At 38.1% G+C, this 20,475-nt stretch overlaps 1 protein-coding gene and 2 pseudogenes across 1 annotated transcript in view; 1 reads left to right on the top strand and 2 right to left on the bottom strand.

Moving 5' to 3' along the window:
• LOC101724459 (periphilin-1) overlaps positions 1–20,475 on the bottom strand; it is a 90,625-nt gene that overhangs the window by 28,024 nt on the left and 42,126 nt on the right. The window lies entirely within an intron of this gene.
• LOC101722689 (tRNA pseudouridine(38/39) synthase-like) lies at positions 1,526–12,585 on the bottom strand (annotated as a pseudogene).
• Positions 16,746–17,313, top strand: LOC101722337 (vesicle-associated membrane protein 4 pseudogene; annotated as a pseudogene).

The raw sequence follows: 20,475 nt of genomic DNA, 5'->3' as shown, positions 1-20,475 counted from the left end.
AGGCCATTTTACTAATTTTAAAGAGAAAATTAGTTTTTAAGCTATTTTTTCTTTCATTTATGGTTTCTATTGAAGTAAAAGACCAAACATTTCCCAAATATTAAATAAATCACTATGAATACTCTAAAGAACTTATTTTTTTAAGCAAACCATTTATTGGTCCATTTTAGTTATATGTAACACTCATCATAGAGAATCTGTACCTGTACATGATATATCTTATTTCGTACTTCTCCCCATTATCTCCTTCCTTTTGACCTCTCTTCCCCTACTTATTCACAAAAGCATTGTTTCCACTTTTTCTATATTTTTTCTTCTCCTTTCGTTCCATTCCCCCTGCCTCCTCCCTTGTCCCCTCCCCTTTTTGGAAGCAAAGCCTTTATGGGTACATTTTAGATACACATAGTAACAGCACTCATCATAGGAAAAATGCACCTGTACATGATTTACCCTGCGTCTCATTCGCCCCTTTATTTTTCTCTTCTATTTTCACTTTTTCTCTTGTCCCTTCTTTGCTTTCCCCCACTCCTTCCCTTGTTTCCCTTCTCATTTGAACGTTTTTGTCTCATTTCCCAGTATCTATTTTAGTCTTTATTTCCACTTTTGGTTTTTTACACGAGAGAAACAATGCAATATTTAAAAGTGTGTGTCCCATTTATTTTACTTAAGAGTATGGTCTCAACGTGCATCCATTTAGCTAGAAATGTCTAAAATTCATCCTTCTTTATGGCAAAGTAGTACTCCATTGAATATAAAAAAACACATCTTCTTTATCCATTCATTGGTTGATGGGCATTTGGTCTGTTTCCAAGATTTAGCTATTACAAATTTTGCTGCTATAAACATGGGTGTGCATATATCATTATGCTATGAAACGTTTAATTTTGGGAAGATACCAAGAAGGGGAACAGCTGGGTCAAATGGAACCTCTACTTTTAGATTTTTGAGGAACCTACATACTGATTTATGTAGCAGTTGCACCAGTCTACACTCCCACCAACAGTGGAGAAGGGTTCCTTTTCCCTGCAACCCAGCAAGCATTTGTTATTCATTGATTTCTTGATAGCAGCCATGTGGAGTGAGATGGAATCTCATTGTTTTAATTTGCAACTCTCAAATGACTAGTGACAGTGAACATTTTTTCATATATTTATTTGCTGTTTCTTCTTCTTTATCTGAGAAATGTCTGTTCATTTCAGATGCCCATTTTTTGATTGGGTCTTTAAACTTGGGGGGGGGGTCTGATGTTTTTGAGTTCTTTATATAGTCAGTATAGTCTGATGAACTCCTGGCAAAAATTATTTCCACACTGTGGATTGTCTCTTCACTCTGTTGGTGGTTTCCTTTACTGTGCAAATGCTTTTTAATAAGATGAGATCCCAATTGTTGATTCTTTTTTTGGGGTGGGGGGATCAGGCTTTAATGAACACAAGGTACATGGTCCCAGATGTACATAAATTACAATTGCTTTTTGCTTTTTTCATCTCTTAATCCTTTGGAAGGGAATGAGAAAATGTTTGGTCTCTCTCATTTTTTTGTTTGGTTTTTTTTTTTTTTTTTTTTTTTTGGTTTTTATGCAACAGGTTCTCACTATACAGTTCAGACTGGCCTTGAACTCATTATATAGCCCAGGCTGTACCCGAACTCACATCAGTTCTCCTGCCGCAACCTCCTGAGTGCTGAGATTGTAGATATGCACTACCACACCCAGCTTGGTCTCTTATTTAAGGAAGAACTCCCTTAATCGGGCCTTTTTTTAAAAAGAGCTGATCATCAGAATTTCTAGAATTTTCTTGCAGTAAAATTTTTTTGTATTTCTTTTCTACCTACCAACACTAGTAAGTTGTTGTCTCCTAGATCCTCGTAAGTTATGATTAAATGATGCTTTTAATTTCTGCATCTATAGACCTTCTTTTTTGGTTTCTCCAAAACAGTATTCTCTTCTTCCTGTGTGTCATGACAATCCCTTTTAGCTTTTGTTTCTTCCTTATGGAATAAATGTAGGTGCTCGATGCATCCTCTACAAATAAAATGCTGGATCCGGGATTCCAATCCTTGGCATTTAGGCTGATCCATGAGGGGCCTATATTTGTGCATTTTCATTCCTTCTACAAAGGCACTGGTCTGCTTTATGACAGAGGGCTTAATGTTTCTCCATTCTATTGTTCCATCCATGTTTGGTCCTGTTTTACAGGTTAACACAACAGAGTCCAGTCCTTGCAGCATATTATACATGTGACTTTTGACAGCATGATTAGCCCATGGTTGCTGTAGGTGAGTAACACTGATCTCCTGAACCTGCTGATCCACTTGATATTTTCAAACTTACAGTCATACAAGACTAGAGGAAATTCTACAGCCATACTATATTGAGGTTTCTGGGGATTTTTCTCTATATTCAGCAACTCATCAATAACTTCTGGCTTCTCCATTTCTTGGCCAATCAGAAAGAGGATACCCACCATACATGGACTTGATGACAAAAGAATGCCTGCCCAGTCACTTCAAATTGACATAACTGGAAAGGTTCTTGCCATCTCTCCTCACCCAGGCTCTGTCCCACTAGCTATACTTGAGCCGACAGAATAGTCCTCTGAAAAATTAATCATTCCATTCACTACATCCATTTTTTTTTTTTTTTTTTGGTACTGGGGATTGAATTCGGGTCCTTGTGCTTGCACAGCAGGTGGCGAAACCACTGAGCTAAATCCCTGGCCCAACTACATCCATTTTATACAAGTTCCTAAAATCATAAGTGCCAACATACTTCTGAGCTGCATAACTCATCCTTACAATACCTAAATCAGCACAAGGGAAAAAGCAGCGGTAAGTGCACTCAAGACAGCTGAACCTAGCACTGAAGCTAGGTTCTACATTGGCCCAGGCCAGTACACGGATGCCTGGAGGAAGTACCCGACTGAGAATGTGGGTGTAACGGATCTCTTTGGCATCATCACTGACTTCATCTTTTAAATTAAGATCTTTTGAATCTTTGCCCCTTGGAAACTGAGACCGCAGGTCAAGAGAAATCACCTGTCCAAAGGCACTAACTACTTTGTCTGTTCGCCCACACCAGTGATAGTTGGATGTCTGTCTGCTATCAGTTGAGTCTTGGTCAGAGCCTCAAACAGTTTCTCTTCAATGGTATTGTCTGTGTTTTCCTGACTAGCAAAGCCCTGGTATCCCCAGCCCAGACAGGCTATTCTTAGAGCTACATGTCTTTGGCTGTGGGCACTGAAATCAAATACACGCTGAGCTTTTCCAGATCATAAAGAATTTTCTCTAACGTTTGGGTCTTTGATATTGTTGGATCTTTTTTAAGTCTTTGTACTTCCCGCTCCAGTTCTTGTACTCTTTTTAGAAGTTTCTCAATCTGGATTTTATCAGTGTCTGTTTCAGCCATGGTATGACAGACCCAGGAATCAATGAATCATACAGTTCTTCGGATCTCTGGCTTCCCCAATTGTTGATTCTTTGTGATATTTGCTGTACGATTGGGATTTTTGTTCATAAGGTCTTTGCCTACACCAATGTCTTCAAGAGTTCTATCTATTCTATCTTCCAGCAGATTTAGTGTTTAATATTTAGATCTTTGATCCATTTTGATTTTAATTGAGTGCATGGTGGAAGATATGGGTCTAGTTTTAATCTGTGGCAAGTGGAAAGCCAGTTTCTCCAGTACCATTTATTAAAGAGGCTATCTTTCTTCCAGTGAAGGTGTTTGGCTCCTTTGTCAAAGATAAGGTGAGTATGTTTGGAGTTGTTTCTACATCTTCTAATCTGTTCCATTGATCTTCAGGTCTGTTTTTTTTGCCAGTACCATGCTGGTTTTATCACACTAGCTTTGTAATATAATTTCAAGTGAGGGATCGTGATATTCCCTGCCTTGCCTTTGTTGCCCAGAATTGCTTTTGCTATTCTAGGTCTCTTCTGGTTCCAAATGAATTTTAGGATTGTTTTCTCTAATTCTGTGAGATATGCTGTTAGGATTTTGATCAGAATTACATGAAATCTGTACAACAACTTTGGAAGTATGGCTATTTTCACTATATTCATTCTTCCTACCAAAGAACGAGGGTTACCTTTCCATTTTCTGATATCCTCTTCAATCTCCTTTTTCAGAGTACTGTAGTTTTCAATGTTATACTTCCTTCATTAGATTGATTCCTAGGTATTTCATTTATTTGGATGCTATTGTGAAAGGTGTTGTTTCCCTAATTTCTCTCTCAGTGAATTTGTTGTGAATAAGAATGCTACTTTTTTTTTTTTTTTTTTTGCGGTACTAGGGATCAAACTCAGGATCTTGTGCTACATCCTTGGTCCTATTGATTTTTGAGTGTTGACTTTGTATCCAGCTATGCTACTGAATTTATTAAATCTAGAAGTCTTTGGGTGTAGCTTTTGCAGTTTTCTATGTAGAGTATTATGTCATCCACAAATAACAATAATTTAACTTCTTCCTTTGCTATCCTTATTCTTTTTCTTTCTCTTGTCTAAATTGCTCTGGCTAATGTTTCCAGAACTATATTGTATAAGAGTAGTGACAGTGGACATCCTTGTCTTGTTCCTGATTTTAAAATGAAAGCTTTCAGTTTTTGTCCCTTTAGCATGGTGTTAGCTCTTGGTTTGTCATAGATGGATTTTATCAGAGTGAAATAAAGACCATTTCTCTATAGGGTTATCATGAATGAGCAATGGACTTTATCAAACTTTTTCTGCATCTATTGAGGTGATCATATGGTTTTTGTCCTTGGCTCTGTTAATATGGTATATTACATTTATGGATTTGCATATGTGGGACCATCCCTGCATCCCTGGGATGAATCTGATGTGGTTCTGGTGTATAACTTCTTGATGATTTGCTGCATTCTGTTTGCCAGTATCTTTTTTTCTGGTACTGGGGATCGAACTCGGGTCCTTGCACTTGCGAGGCAGGAGGCAGAACCATTGAGCTAAATCCCCGGCCCTGTTTGCCAGCATCTTATTCAGGATTCTTGTGTCTATGTTCATTAGAGATTGGCCTGTAGCTCCCTTTTTTGGTTGGATCCTTCTCTGGTTTTGGTATGAGAGTAATGCTTACTTCCAGGAATGAGTTTGGGGAGTAGCACTTCCTTTAAACAGGAAGTACTAAAAAGTATTTAAAAATTTGATAGGTAGCAGGATTAGCTCTCTAAATTTCTTGGAATTCAGGAGTGAATCCGCGAGGGCCTGGGCTTTTCTTTGTTGGTAGGTTTTTAAATTATACCTTCAATTTCACTGACTGATACTGGCTTATTTAGAATGTTTATATCTTCTTGATTCAGTTTTTGGTAATTATATGTATCTAGGAATCTGTGCATTTTTCTGTATTTTCCATATTATTAGAATACAGGTTCTCGAAGTAGGTACTGATCTTCTGGATTTCTGGAGGATGTGTTGTGATTTCACCCTTTTCACTTCTAATTGCATGGATTTGAATCTTTTCTTTTTTTGCTAAGGTTGGCTAAGGATTTTGCTTCTAAGCAATGTCTAAAATGGTCAGTGGCAATACCAAACATCCTACGACGCACAGAAGAGCATCTCACATTAAAAGCCAATGCCTTGACTGCGGATTTAGCTCAGTGATTCCAGCTTCTGCCTCACAAGCGCAAGTTCCCAAGTTTGATACCCAGTACCAAAAGAAGAAAAAAAAAAAAAAAACAAGAAAAGCCAATGCCAACAGCAGTGCCAAAGTTCAGAAACCAGGCTATATATTTTTCCTATGAATTTAATCTATTGGGTTCAGAAATACGCAGAAACATTGTAGAGCTTTTTTCCAACTACTTATCAGTTCTTATAATAGCACGTCTAACATCAAAAAATAAAATTTCCTGCTCTGTGATCTCCATAGGCTCAGTCTGTCCTTGCCAACTGCCTACTACGTCCAAGCTCTTCAGAATGCTTACTCCTGAAACTTACTCCTGTCTTACTTGTGCTGAGGACTCTTCTGTGTAGTACAATGATAGCAAATATACATCATCTCAACTACCATCCACCTATCAATCAATAAAATTTCTTCAGTTCTACAAAACATTAAAAAAAATGTTATATTCATTATTTTTGCATATATTTTAGCAGTTAAAACACAAGTTCTGTGGAGTACTACTATGCCATAAAGGATAAGCTTGAGACATTTCTAGCTAAATTGATGTATTTGATACCATACCCTTAAGTGAAATAAACTGGATACACATGTTTAAATACCACATTGTTTCTCTGGTGTAAGAAACCAAAAGTGTAAAAAAGAATGACAATGTGTAATAGATATTGGGAAACAGAAAGAAAATGTTCAAACGAGAAGGGGAACGAGGTGGGGGGGGTAGAGGGAAAGGAAGGAAGGGAGAAAAGAGACTAGAAGAAAAAAAATGGAAAGAAAGCTTTTGTAAATAAGGAAGGGATGAGAAGGCTGAAAGGAGGGAAGGAGAATGGGAAAAAAGCAGCAGCAAGATAGATCACATACAGGTACAAATTTCCTATGATGAATGTTACCATTATGCATATATAAAATGTACCAGTTTTAAAAAAGCACAAGTTCTGCAGCAAGTCCACCACATTTCAAAGACTGGCTGCAGTATTTGTTTACTGTGTGAAAGGTCTCACAGTTAATTATTTCCTGTATCTTTGCTCATCTGTAAAACAGGAATGATGGATAAGAGTGAAAATGCCTGCCATATACATAACTTGTGCAAAGAACTTGAACAGACATTTATCCAAAGAAGATACACAAATGGACAACAAGCACAAGAAATGATATTTCTCAGTAATCACTGAGAAAGCGCCCATCTAAACCACAATGAGGTAGCTTTTCATACTCACCAGGACAGCTGTTTAAAGAGCAAAAACAAAAAGGCCTATAATAATGTTGACAAGGATTTAGAAAAACTGAAACCTTCATATACTGCAGGTAGGGATGTAAAATGCTACAGCCATTGAGGAAAATGGTTTGGGAATTCCTCAAAAAGCTAAATTTTTAATTACTCTATGATTTAGCAATTCCAGTGCAATGTACATATTCAAAAGAACTGAAAGCAAGGACTCAAAGCTGATATTGTACACAATATTCACCGCAGCATCATTCACACTGTCAAAAATTGGAACAACTCAAATGCCCATCAGAGGATGACTACATAAACAAAATAAGACACATACAATGGAATATTGTTCACCCAAAAAAGGAAGGGTGTTCTAATATACATTTCAATATGGGTGAACCTTGAAAGCATCAACTAAGTTCAGAAAGTTAGGCACCTAAGGCTAAATATTATATGATCTCATGAAATACAGCGGTACCTCAGTTTATCAACTTAATTTAAGATGGCTGCATTTGTGTTTGTGTGGGAAAGATGCCCATGGTTGTGTTTGTCACCCGATGCAGTTTGTGAACAGAAGTAAAATTTTGCTGCTTTTGTTTGTAAACTGAATTGTTTGCAAACAAAAGCGTTCATGATCCGAGGTTTACTACATCTAGAAAAATTCACAAAGGTAAAAGTAGAATAGTGGTTACCGGGGACTAGGGGTAGGGAAGAATGAGAGTGTTTGCCCAATGAGTAAAAGGAGTTTCTGTTTGGGGTAATTTAAAGTCTTGGAAATAGCAATGAGGGTTGTACAACATCATCAATGTAATTAATGCTGTTAGAGCCTGGTGTGGTGGCTCACATCTGTATCCCAGCACTCAGGAAGCTGCAGCAGGAGGATCTCTGCGAGTTCAAGGACAGCCTTGAACATTCCTTTATGGTTGTTAATTTTGTGTGACAAGAAAGTGCACAGCAAGAATGGTAAGAAGATTTTGAAGAAAATAACCATTGAATCGAAGAAGGAAATTTTACAAAAGCATGAGCATGCTATTTGTATGACTGATCTGGCCTTGGAGTACAAGGTGGCTGTCAACAAACTCGACTGCTGTGAAGAAAAAAGATACCATCAAAGAGCTGATGTGGAAAAAAGAGTAACAATGTTAATCAAGCAGAGGACACAAATGCTGGAAAAGATGGGAAAACTTCTGCTAGTGTGGCTGAATGAGAACTGGCAGGTGACAGCGTTAGAGAAGCTATGATCTGTGAAAAAGCCAGGAAAATGCACAGTGATGTAGTGCAAGAAAGCACCTCTACAAGTGCAACAAGTAATGAATTTAAAACCAAGAGAGGGTGGTTTGATAAGGTCTACAAGAGAGGTAGCCTCCACAGTGTGATGAAACATGGTGAGGCTTCCAGTTCTGACAAGGCTGCTGCAGAAGCCGACAAGAAAGAATTTGCATAAATGGTGAAGGCAGGAAGATATGGCACTCAACAAGTGTTCCACTGCAATGAAACAGGGCTCTTCTGGAAGAGGATGCTAAACAGAACCTGCATCACACAGAAAAAAAGGCACTGCTGAGACATAAGCCCATGAAGGACAGACTGATCCTTTTGCTGTCTGTGAAGACAAGTGCCAATCTGAAATGACCAATATGAACACAGAGTGTCTGATACAGAGGACAAAATAGTAAATTATCATGAAGAGCTCAAAGAAGCCAAAAACAAAAGAGAACAAGAAAAGACTATCCAGCACCTAACAGATAACAAGAAGAAGACCAATCTATGGCTAATTGGAGTTAGAGAAAAACTAGAACACAGCACAGATGGATTTACTAAAATGCTTATATAAATCATAGAAGAAAATTTCCCAAATATAAGAAAAGCATTTAAGATACAAGCATATTACACTTATAGAACACCAAACAATTATGATGTAAAAAGAAGCTCACCAGGGCATATCCTTATTAAATTACTGGACAGTCAGCAAAAAACCCAAGAATTTTAAAAGGAACCAGAGAAAAACAAATCATATACAAAGGTAAGCAAGTTAGAATCACAGCACAGCAGACTCATTAAAAAAAAAGAAACCAAAAAAATCCTAAAGCTCAAAATAGCTTGTAGTGAAGTATTTCAAACCAAACAACTTCAACCCAGATTAACTAACCCAGCAAAGCTGTCCTTCAAATTAGATAAAGAAATAAGGTATTTCCATGAAAAAGACAAGCTCAGAACACATATGAATGCTAAACCAGCTCTAGAGAAAATACTTAAGAATATTCTTGAAAGAAACAACAAATCAGACACAGCTAAAAACAGAGAAGAAAGCAGGGAAGTCAATGGATAAACAGTAATAAAAAACATCAGGAAAATAAAAACAAAGAAAATACTACCAGGCAGTGACAGTAAATAACCAACATATCTCAGTAATATCTCTTAATCTTAATGGCTTCAACTCTCCAATTAAAAGATGCACACTAACAGACTGGATCAAAAAACAGAATCCAACAATCTGTTGCATTCAAAAAACTCATCTAATCCAAAAAGATATTCATAGACTAAAAATTAAAGGATGGAAAAACAAGCAGGAGTAGCAATTTTAATATCATATATGGTAAACTACAAGCTAAACATGATTAGAAGAGACAAAGAAGGTCACTACATATTAAGGGAACAATCCAACAAGAAAAGATAACACTAAAAAAAATAAAAAAAAAAAGAACAGATAACACTGATGAGCAAATATGCACTGAATACCAGAGCACCTATCTTCATAAAACAAAAACTGCTGAAATCAAAAGATCAAATGAACACAAACACAATCATAGTATGAAATTTTAACACCCCACTACTGCAAAGAAATACATCAACTAAACAAAAAACAATAAAAAAAAATTGCAGAGCTGAACCATATCCTTGAACATACGGACTTCATGGACATATACAGAGTAGTCTACCTTTCTACAACAGAGTATACATTCTTTTCAGCAGCACGTGGTACTTTTTCCAAAACAGATCACATACTAGTCCACAAAGCTTCCTTAAGGAAAATAAAACAACAGAAACCAGGCATACTATCAAACCACTGTGCAATGAAAACAGAAATCAGTGACAGAAGAAACTTTAGAAAAGGCAAAAGCCCCTAGAAAATTAACAATATACTCCTAAATAACCAATGGATCATAGGAGAAATAGGAGACAATGATGGTACAACTCACTGAAACCTCTGGGACACTATGAAAGCAGCTCTTAGAGGAAAATTCATCACAATCGAGGTCTGCCCATGCCCTACCGAGGTCCTGAGTTGCACAGAACACGCCGAATCAGCCCGTTGCAGACAGGCAGGTCTGTGCACGCCCTACCGAGGTCCTGAGTCGCGCGGAAGATGCCGAATCACCCCGCTGGAGTCAGGCAGGTCTGCCCACACCCTACCGAGGTCCCCAGTCGCGCGGAACACACGCCGAATCAGCCCGCTGCAGACAGGCAGCCACCTGATTCCACACTACAAAGACGCAGAGGACACCAGACCACCAGACCAAGGTACTGAGTCCCACTGTTCCCAGCCCAGAGGTAGGGGCTTCTGAGCCGGCGTCCCACTTTTCCTGGTCCAGAGGAAGGGGCTTCCAGGTCACCATCCCTCCCACTGCTCCCAGCCAAGAGGAAAGGGCTTTTGGGCCACCTTATGTCCCGCTGCTCCTGGCCCAGAGGAAGGGGCTTCCGGGCCACCATCCCTCCCACTGCTCCCGGCCCAGAGGGAGGGGCTTCTGAGCCACCATCCCACTGCTCCTGGTCCAGAGGAAGGGGTTTCCCGGCCACCATCCCTCTGGCTGCTACCAGCCCACAGGAAAGGGCTTTTGGGTCACCATCCCTACGGCTGCTCCCGGCCCCTGTCCCACCTCACCCAGCTCAGATGAGGTAATCCGTGCAGGTGCTAAAAGCCCCCCACCCCAGTCAAAATGAGAAAACACATAAATAAGTCTCAAAACCAGACTTCCAGATCACCTACAGCAACCCCAAAGGGAAATGAGATGGAACCCTCTGATACTCAACCACCTGGACCCACTGAACTGGCAACAAAAGGGGATCTGGAAAAAATGAAATCAGAGATAATTTCTCAGATAACAGGAGAAATTGTGCCCTTAGTGCAAGACATGATGAATAAATCTAGAGAGGAGCTCAGGAACATGATGGAATCCCAACATAAGAAACAAATGGAATCCATAAAACAGATGCAAATAGATTTCCAGGACATGAAAAACTCCATTGAAAGTCTACACAGCAGAATGAGCCAGTGTGAGGACAGAATTTCAGATATAGAAGGTAAGATTGCAATTAGTGACCAGGAAAAGAAAAATTGCTTCAAAATTATAAGAGAACATGAGAAATCAATCCAGCAGCTGCTAGATGATGCAAAAAAGAATAACATAAGACTGATTGGGCTCAATGAAGAAACAGGAGAGAGTGGAGATGACATAAAAAATCTCTTCACAGAAATAATGGCAGAAAACTTCCCAAGCAGGGGAAAAGAGCTTGGCATACAGATAAGTGAGGCATATAGGACTCCAAATAGCCTTGATCAAAAAAAAAATCTACACATAGGCATATAATTGTTAAGATTCCAGAAACACAACAGAAGAACAAAGTTCTCCAAGCAGTCAGAGAAAAGAAACAAATCACATACAAAGGAAAGCCCATCAGAATCACAGCAGACTTCTCAACACAAACCATCAAGGCAAGAAGAGCTTGGAGTGACATATTCCAAGCCCTAAAAGAACACAGCCTCCAACCCAGATTGATGTACCCTGCAAAACTATCTTTCAAAATGGATGGAGAAGTAAGATACTTTCATGACAAAGAGCACCTTAGGAACTTGGTGAATACCAAACCAGCACTCCAAAGAAGTTTACACAATATCCTAGGAACAGACATTGAGGATCACAACCCCCAGGAAGCAAAGCAGAATGAACCCATCTGGCATGACAAGAAATTAAATGTAAAGGGGGAGAACCCAACAAAAAGAAAAAGTCATGGCAATGACAAGGCAATACGTTTCAGTTATAACCACCAACGTTAATGGTTTCAATTCACCAATCAAAAGAAATAGACTGGCAGAATGGGTCAAGAAGCAAAATCCAACAATATGCTGCATACAAGAAACACACTTAATTCTAAAGGAAACTCATAGACTGAAAGTTAAAGGGTGGAAAACAATACTGCATGCGACAGGAACCCCCAAAAAAGCAGGAGTAGCTATCCTCTTGGCAGATCAAGTAGATTTCAAACCAACACTGATTAAGAGAGACAAAGAAGGACACTACATCCTTGTAAAGGGAAGAATCCAAGAGGAAGAGATGACAATCATAAATATTTATGCACCAAACACTAGTGCACCCAACTATATAAAACAAATACTAACGGACATGACAAGTCATCTATGCACTAATACAATTGTAGTGGGGACCTCAACACCCCACTGTCACAAATAGATAGATCAACTAGACTAAAAATAAGTAATGAAATACTAGAACTCAATCGAACTCCTGAACAAATGAACTTAACAGATGTTTAGAGAGTCTTCCACCCCACAAAATCAGAATACACATTCTTCTCAGCTGCACATGGGTCATTCTCAAAAATAGACCACATACTCACACACAGAACATGTATAAGTAAGTACAAAGGAATTGAAGTTATCCCCTGTATATTATCAGACCATAGTGTGATGAAATTGGAGATCCATAGAAAAAGAAACTCAAAAAATTTCATAAACACGTGGAAATTGAACAACACACTTCTGAATAACCAATGGGTCACAGAGGAAATTAAAAAAGAAATCAGACAGTTCCTTCAATTAAATGACAATGACAATACAACATATCAGAATCTATGGGACACAATGAAAGCAGTCTTACGAGGGAAATTCATAGCAGTGAATACGCATATTAGGAAAACAGAATGAGCCCAATTAAACAACCTGATGCTGAACCTCAAGCTTCTAGAAAAAGAACAACCCCAAAGCTCATATAAGGGAGGAAATTATAAAGATCAGAGGAGAGATCAATGCAATGGAGACTAAGAGAACGATACAAAAAATCAATGAAGCCAAGAGTTGGTTCTTCGAAAGAATCAACAAAATTGACAAACCTTTAGTCAACCTTGTCAGAAAAAGGAAAGAAAAGGCCCAAGTCCATGCAATTAGGAATGAAAAGGGTGAAACTACAACAGACCCAGCAGAAATCCAGAGGATCATCAATACCTACTTTCAGAACCTATATGCCAATAAGATGGACAACACAGAAGAAATGGACAGATTCCTAGATACATATGAATTACCAAAGTTGAATGAAGAAGACCTAAAAATTCTGAACAACCCAATATCAACCAATGAAATTGAAAATGGAATTAAAAACTTATCAACTAAGAAAAGCCCGGGCCCTGATGGCTTCACTGCTGAATTCTACAAGACATTTAGAGAGGAACTGCTGCCACTACTCTTTAAACTCTTCACTGAAATTGAAAGGGAAGCAATACTCCCAAATTCATTCCTGGAAGCAAACATCACCTTGATCCCCAAAGCAGAGAAAGACCCAATTGAAAAAGAGAACTATAGGCCAATCTCCCTAATGAAAATAGATGCAAAAATCCTTAATAAGATACTGGCAAACAGAATGCAGAAGATCATCAAGAAGATCATACACCCTGATCAAGTGGGATTCATCCCAGGGATGCAGGGATGGTACAATATACAAAAATCAATCAATGTAATACATTATATCAATAGAGCCAAGGACAAAAACCATATGATTCTCTCCATAGACGCAGAAAAAGCATTTGACAAAAATCCAACATGCATTTATGATAAAAACCCTACAAAAAATTGGAATAGATGGCCTCTACCTCAAACTGATAGAAGCCATCTATGAAAAACCAACAGCCAATATCATACTAAATCATCAAAAACCGAAATCCTTCACACTAAAATCAGGAACAAGACAAGGATGTCCACTATCACCACTCTTGTTCAATATAGTTCTGGAAACATTAGCCACGGCAATTAGACAAGAGAAAGAAATAACAGGAATAAAGATATGTAATGAAGAAGTCAAATTGTCATTATTTGCAGATGACATGATACTCTATACAGAAGACCCCAAGAACTCCACCAAAAGTCTTCTAGACTTAATAACCAAATTCAGTCAAGTAGCTGGATATGGGGTCAACACGCAAAAATCAATAGCTTTCCTCTACATGAACAAGAGACTCACTGAGAGAGAAATAGGGCAAGTAATTCCTTTCACAATAGCATCCAAAAAACTGAAATACCTAGGAATCATCGTAACGAAAGAAATCAAAGACCTCTTCTCTGAAAACTATGGCACTCTGAAAAGAGAGATTGAAGATGATATCAGAAAATGGACAGACATCCCCTGCTCCTGGGTAGGGAGGATTAATAGAGTGAAAATGTCCATACTTCCAAAACTGCTATATAGATTTAATGCAATTCCAATTGAGATCCCAGCAGCATACTTCATAGACCTCGAGAAAACAATCCAAAAATTCATTTGGAACAAGAAGAGACCCAGAACAGCAAAAGCAATTCTAGGTAACAGAGACATGGCAGGGGGTATCACAATTCCCAACCTGCAACTCTACTACAAAGCTACTGTGATAAAAACAGCATGGTACTGGCAAAGAAACAGACTTGAGGACCAGTGGAACAGATTAGAAGATGCAGAAACAACGCCAGACACACTCAGCCATCTCATCTTTGACAAAGGAGCCAAACACCCTCACTGGAGGAAAGATAGCCTCTTTAATAAATGGTGCTGGAAAAATTGAGCTTCAACTTGCCAAAGATGAAAACTAGACCTATCTCTCACCATGCACTAAACTAAAATCAAAATGGATTAAAGATCTAAATATTAAAAGAGAAACTCTGAACCAGTTGGAACAGAGGTTAGGTAGAACCCTTGAAGACAAGGGTGTAGGAAAAGATTTTATGAACAAAACCTCAGTTGCCCATGAACTAGCACAAACAATCAACAAATGGGATCTCTTCTTATTAAAAAGCTTCTGCACAGCAAGAGAAACCACCAGCAGTGTGAAGAGACAACCCACAATGTGGGAAAAAATCTTCACCTGCTCTTCCTCAGACAATCTATACTATCTATCAATCTATACTACTATCTCAAATCTATAAAGAACTTAAAAAGATCAGACCTCCCAAATTTAAAGACCCAATCCAAAAATGGGCATCTGAAATGAACAGACATTTCTCACACAAAGAAGTAGAAATAGTAAGTAAATATATGAAAAAATGTTCAACATCACTGGTCGGTCATTCAAGAGATGCAAATGAAAACAACACTGAGATTCCACCTCACTCCAGAAAGAATGGCTGCTATCATGAAATCAACCAATAACAAATGCTGGCGGGGCTGTGGGGAAAGAGGAACACTGCTCCACTGCTGGTGGGAGTGTAGACTGGTGCAAGCACTGTGGAAATCAGTATGGAGATCCCTCAAAGAACTAGGACTGGAGGTCCCATTTGACCCTGCTATTCCACTGCTGGGGATCTTCCCCAAAGAATTAAAAGAATCATATCACAGTGATATATGTGCTCCCATGTTCATAGCAGCGCAGTTTGTAATAGCTAAAGCTTGGAAACAGCCCAAATGTCCATCAACTGGAGACTGGATAAAGAAAATGTGGTTTTTTAATAAAATGGAGTACTACTCAGCCATAAAAAATGAGAAATTAGAGACATTTATAGTTAAGTGGATGCACATTGAGGCAACACTCTTAAGTGAAATAAATAGGACACACATGTGTAAATACTGAATAGTTTCTCTGGTGTCAGAAACTGAAAGTGTAAATAAGGACTAAATGTATAATAGGTAATGTGAAATAGGAAGAAAAGGGGCAAAGGGGAAGGAAGTGGGAGGGCTAGGGGAAAGGATAGAAGGGAATGGGATTAATATGAGAAAATGGAAAAATGGGAACAAAATCTTTGTAAATAGGGAGGACTGGAGGGGTTGAAGGGAGGGCTGGGCAAGGGTGAAAAATAAGAACCAGGAGAGACTATGTAAAGGTGCAAATTTGCAATGATGAATGTCATTATATTGTATACCTAAAATGTACCAATGATTAGAATGAATAATCGATAATGTAAAATAGGAAGAAAAGGTCCAAAGGGGTAGGGGTAGTGGGAGGGGCAGGGGACAGGAAAGAAGGGAAAGGAAAAAATAATGAGAAATGGCAAAAATGGAAATAAAGTCTTTGTAAATGGGGAAGGGTGAAGGGTGTGAAGGGAGGGCTAGGAATGGGGAAAAAATAAGAACCAACATGCATTATGTAAAGGTACAATTCCCAATGAGAAATGTAATTATGTTGTATACCTACAATGTACCAATAAAAGAATTTAATATAAAAAAAATTCATCGCAATCAATGCTCACATTAGAAAAACAGAGCAAGCTCAAAAAGAACTTTCTGGTGGCACATACCTGTAATCCCAGCACTTGGGAGGCTGAGGCAGGAGGACTGACACGAGCTTGAGGCCAGCCTGAGCTATGTAGCGAGATCCTATCTCTCTCTCTCTCTCTCACACACACACACACACGCACAAAGACAACCTTATGAAAAATCTTAATGTACCTGAGAAACAACAAACCATTCCCAAACTGAAATTACGGTGTGAAATTATAAAGATGAGAATAGAAATCAATAAAATTGAGTATTAAAAAAGTAAAGAAAGAGTCGCCGGGTGCGCGCCCACTGTGCCTCTCCTGTCCGCTCGCCGGTCTTTCGCGGCTCCCCGCTCCTTTCCCCGGCCACCTGCCTCCCGGGAGCTTCAGGTACTGGCGCTGGCCTGCTCCTCGCGGGAGGGGCAGGTGGTGAATACTTTACTGGGAACTAGAAAAGTACTCCAGGAGTAAAAAGTATGCGTCCCGAGTTCAAGCGCCACCTAAATGATGATGATGTCACTGGTTCTGTGAGAAGTGAAAGGAGAAATCTTTTGGAAGATGATTCAGATGAAGAAGAGGACTTTTTTCTATGGGGACCATCTGGACCAAGATTTGGACCTAGAAATGATAAAATTAAGCATGTTCAGAATCGGGTGAAGTTACTGATGTCATGCAAGAAAATATTACAAAGGTAACTGAAAGAGGGGAGAGACCAGATGAACTACAGGACAAATCAGAAAGCTTATCGGATAATGCAACTGCTTTTAGCAACAGATCCAAACAGCTTCGAAGGCAAATGTGGTGGCGTGGATGAAAAATAAAAGCCATCATGGCTTTGGTTGCTGTTTTCCTTTTGCTAGTGATCATAATTCTTATAGTTGTGAAATATCATACTTGATCTGATGACAGAGCTCATTAAACAAGATGTGGGAAAATAATAATAAAAGATTGCTGTGTAATTTAAATGGAACCTATGTATATAACTTTCAAAACTTCTTTTTCAAGAAACTAAGAAGCAATTATCACTTTAAATTGGAGCACTGAGAATGTCCAATTATCTTCCCTTTCAACAAAATGTACTAATTGTATAAAGCAAAGATAACTATTTTGTTGTATTCCAAGGATCTAATTTGAAACTAGATACTTGCCATTTCATTATTTGTTTATAAAGTCAAACACTGAATGACAGTATTTCATACTAATAATTTAGTGGCATAAGGTCTTGCATCATTGCATCAAGATGGGGGTCAGGCTCGGGGTCCAAAAGCTTATGTAGAGAACGAAATCATTCATTATGTTAAAGCAGATCCATAACCATTTCACCAGTGTTTGCAAGGATGTCATTCTTTATAATACGTTTGCTCTGTAAGCAGTTTCCATGTTTATGGGTGTAACAAAAACTAAATGTTTCTGCCTTCGATTATAACTAAAGACATTCCAATAAACCTATTTTTGACTGTACAAGGGAAAGTGGACTAATTTTCTGGTATTTGAACTATAGAAATGGGGATGTTAAACAGTGTGAGAAACATAGTATGGTTCCATAAAGCTGAAGATAATAAAACTGCTGGAGAATGTCATTGGAGTATTTAAAAATGACCAAAACAGAGCTGTCAGTCGTGGTTGAGTCTGTTATCAGTGAAACTCCTATAAGGAGGGACCAGTCCTAATGTAAGTGAAATCCACTTGTAACTTTTTCCTTTATTTTTATCTGCAGTTTTTCTCTTTAATTGTGACTCTTTTACCAGAAGCACTAAAGCTAGCAAAATCATGTTTTCAGTTTTCTGTCTTCATCATCCTTGGGGAGATGCATGTTACACAATCAAGTGTCCAAACCAACTGTGATGATGTACAAAGTCAGGAGCATGGATAACCTGAATGTAGACGAATCAGTCAGCCAGTAGCCAAAGGCTGAGTGGTCACCATTAATCCTTACCTGCTTTTATAATGATAAAATGTGTTAGTTTTAAAACTTGCCAGCCTCCTTGTTCACATGAGTCAAAATGAAAATGCATACTAATGTCTATGAGGAGGAACCATTACAGTAAAATTGGAGATTCTGTAGAAACTTGTGCACATGGACATCTTAAATCAGAAATAGCATTAATGGAAAGCACCAGTATTTAAAAAGGGAAAATAATGATCCCATATAACAGATTTTATTTCTTTGGTCATTTTAATTCAAAATATATAAAACATAGACCCTGGATGTTTTTGTTTGTATGTTTAATTTTACATTATTAATACTAAGAAACAACACTGTTTAGAAATTTGAAGGAAGAAAGGAGATTGAGAGACATTCAGACACTTGCAAGCTATAAAGTTATAAATGCTAAATTTTATAGTTTACTTAGAGGATTTGAAAAGAGTTAAAGGTCTTACATATTATAGTTTTGTTTCCTCTCACCACTAGTGTCAGGTAAGTGAACAACATATGAACTGTTAATAAATCTTTGACCAAAGAGGGTACCTAGGAAAGAGCATTTTTAGAGTTTCAGTACGTAATAGTTCAGGAATGGAACTGTTATAATGGAATGGGCAGAATCAGTCCTAACATACATATGTGTATCCTTTATTTGTATTAGAACTAGACCTGTAATGATTCATTTTCTATTAATTGGTATAGAAATCTGGCTCCCCTATTATATTTATTAGTGAAAATGAAGATTATTTCTTTAAAAGACTCCACATTTCCAGTGTTTCTTTTAATACAGTATGCCACTTTTGAAGAAACTATTAAAAATTATGAAGTTATTTTAAAATTGGTAACCATGATAATAAAGAAAATATTTATATGATTAAAAAAAAGTAAAAAAAGAATCAACAAATGAAAGACCTGGTTCTTTGAAAGAATAAATAAAACAGATGAGCCCCTAGCCAGACTTACCGAGAAAACATATCAATGCAATCAGAAATAAAAAATGTTCATTCACAACAGACATTGCAGAAATCCAGAAGATAGTAACTACTTCAAAAAATTATGTTCCAACAAATTAGCAAATTTTGAAGACAGATTCCTACACACATAGAAATGGACCTATTCCTACACATACACAAACTACCAAAACTAACACAAGAAGATATAAATATGCTTAACAACCCAATAACAAGCATTGAAATTGACACAGTAATAAAGAAGCTAGCAACTTCAAAAAACCCAGGACCTGACAGATTCATTGGTGAATTCTACAAAACTTTTAAGGATGTTATATCACCAATACTGCTCAAGCTCTTTTAAAAAATTGGAAGGGGGGCCGGGGATTTAGCTCAGTGGTTCCACTGCCTGCCTCGCCAGTGCAAGGTCCCGAGTTCAATTCCCAGTACCAAAAAAAAAAAAAAAATTGAAAGAGCCAGGGATTTAGCTCAGTGGTTCCGCCACCTGCCTCGCAAGTGCAAGGTCCCAAGTTTGATCCCTAGTACCAAAAACAAAAACAGAGACAAAAAAAAAATTGAAAGGGACAGAGTGCTCACAAAATCATTTATGGAAGCCAGTATCACCCTGATCCCCAAACTGGAAAAGATCCAACTATAAAAGAAAATTATAGGCCAATCTCCTTAATGAACATAGATGGGACCTCAACAAGATATTAGCAAACAGAATGTAACACATTATCAAAAAGATCATATATTGCGCCAGGGATTTAGCTCAGTGGTGCTGCTGCCTGCCTCCCAAGCACAAGGTCCTGAGTTTGATGGCCGGTACCAAAAAAAAAAAATCATATATCATGATCAAGTAGGGTTCATCCTAAAGATGCAAAGATGATTCAATATACGTAAGTCAATAAATGTAGTATTTCACATAAACAGAAGCAAGGTCAAAAACCGTTATGATCATATCAATCAATAGATGCAGAAAAGGCTTCCAACAAAATTCAAAATCCCTTCATGAAAGGTGGGTGTGGTTGTACATGCTTGTAACCCCAGCATTCAGGAGGCAGAGGCAGAAGAATTGCTGCAAGTTGAAGGCGAGCTTGGGCTACATAGTGATCTCACAACTAGCCTTGAGTGCATAGCAAGACCTTGTCTCAAAAAGCAAAAACAAAACATACACACACACACACACACACACACACACACCCTTCATGATTAAAAAAAACCCTGAAAAAAACCAGGTATAGAGGCACCATAATTGAATATGATAAAAGTTATATATAACAAACCAATAGCGAGCATCATACTAAATGTGGAAAAACTAAAACT

The sequence above is a fragment of the Heterocephalus glaber genome, unplaced genomic scaffold (assembly GCF_053883595.1).
Source record: "Heterocephalus glaber isolate CG9 unplaced genomic scaffold, H.glaber_assembly_v1.0 deba00001733, whole genome shotgun sequence".
In the NCBI taxonomy this organism is placed as follows: Eukaryota; Metazoa; Chordata; class Mammalia; order Rodentia; family Bathyergidae; genus Heterocephalus; species Heterocephalus glaber.
This window is presented reverse-complemented; position numbering and strand designations above follow the sequence as displayed.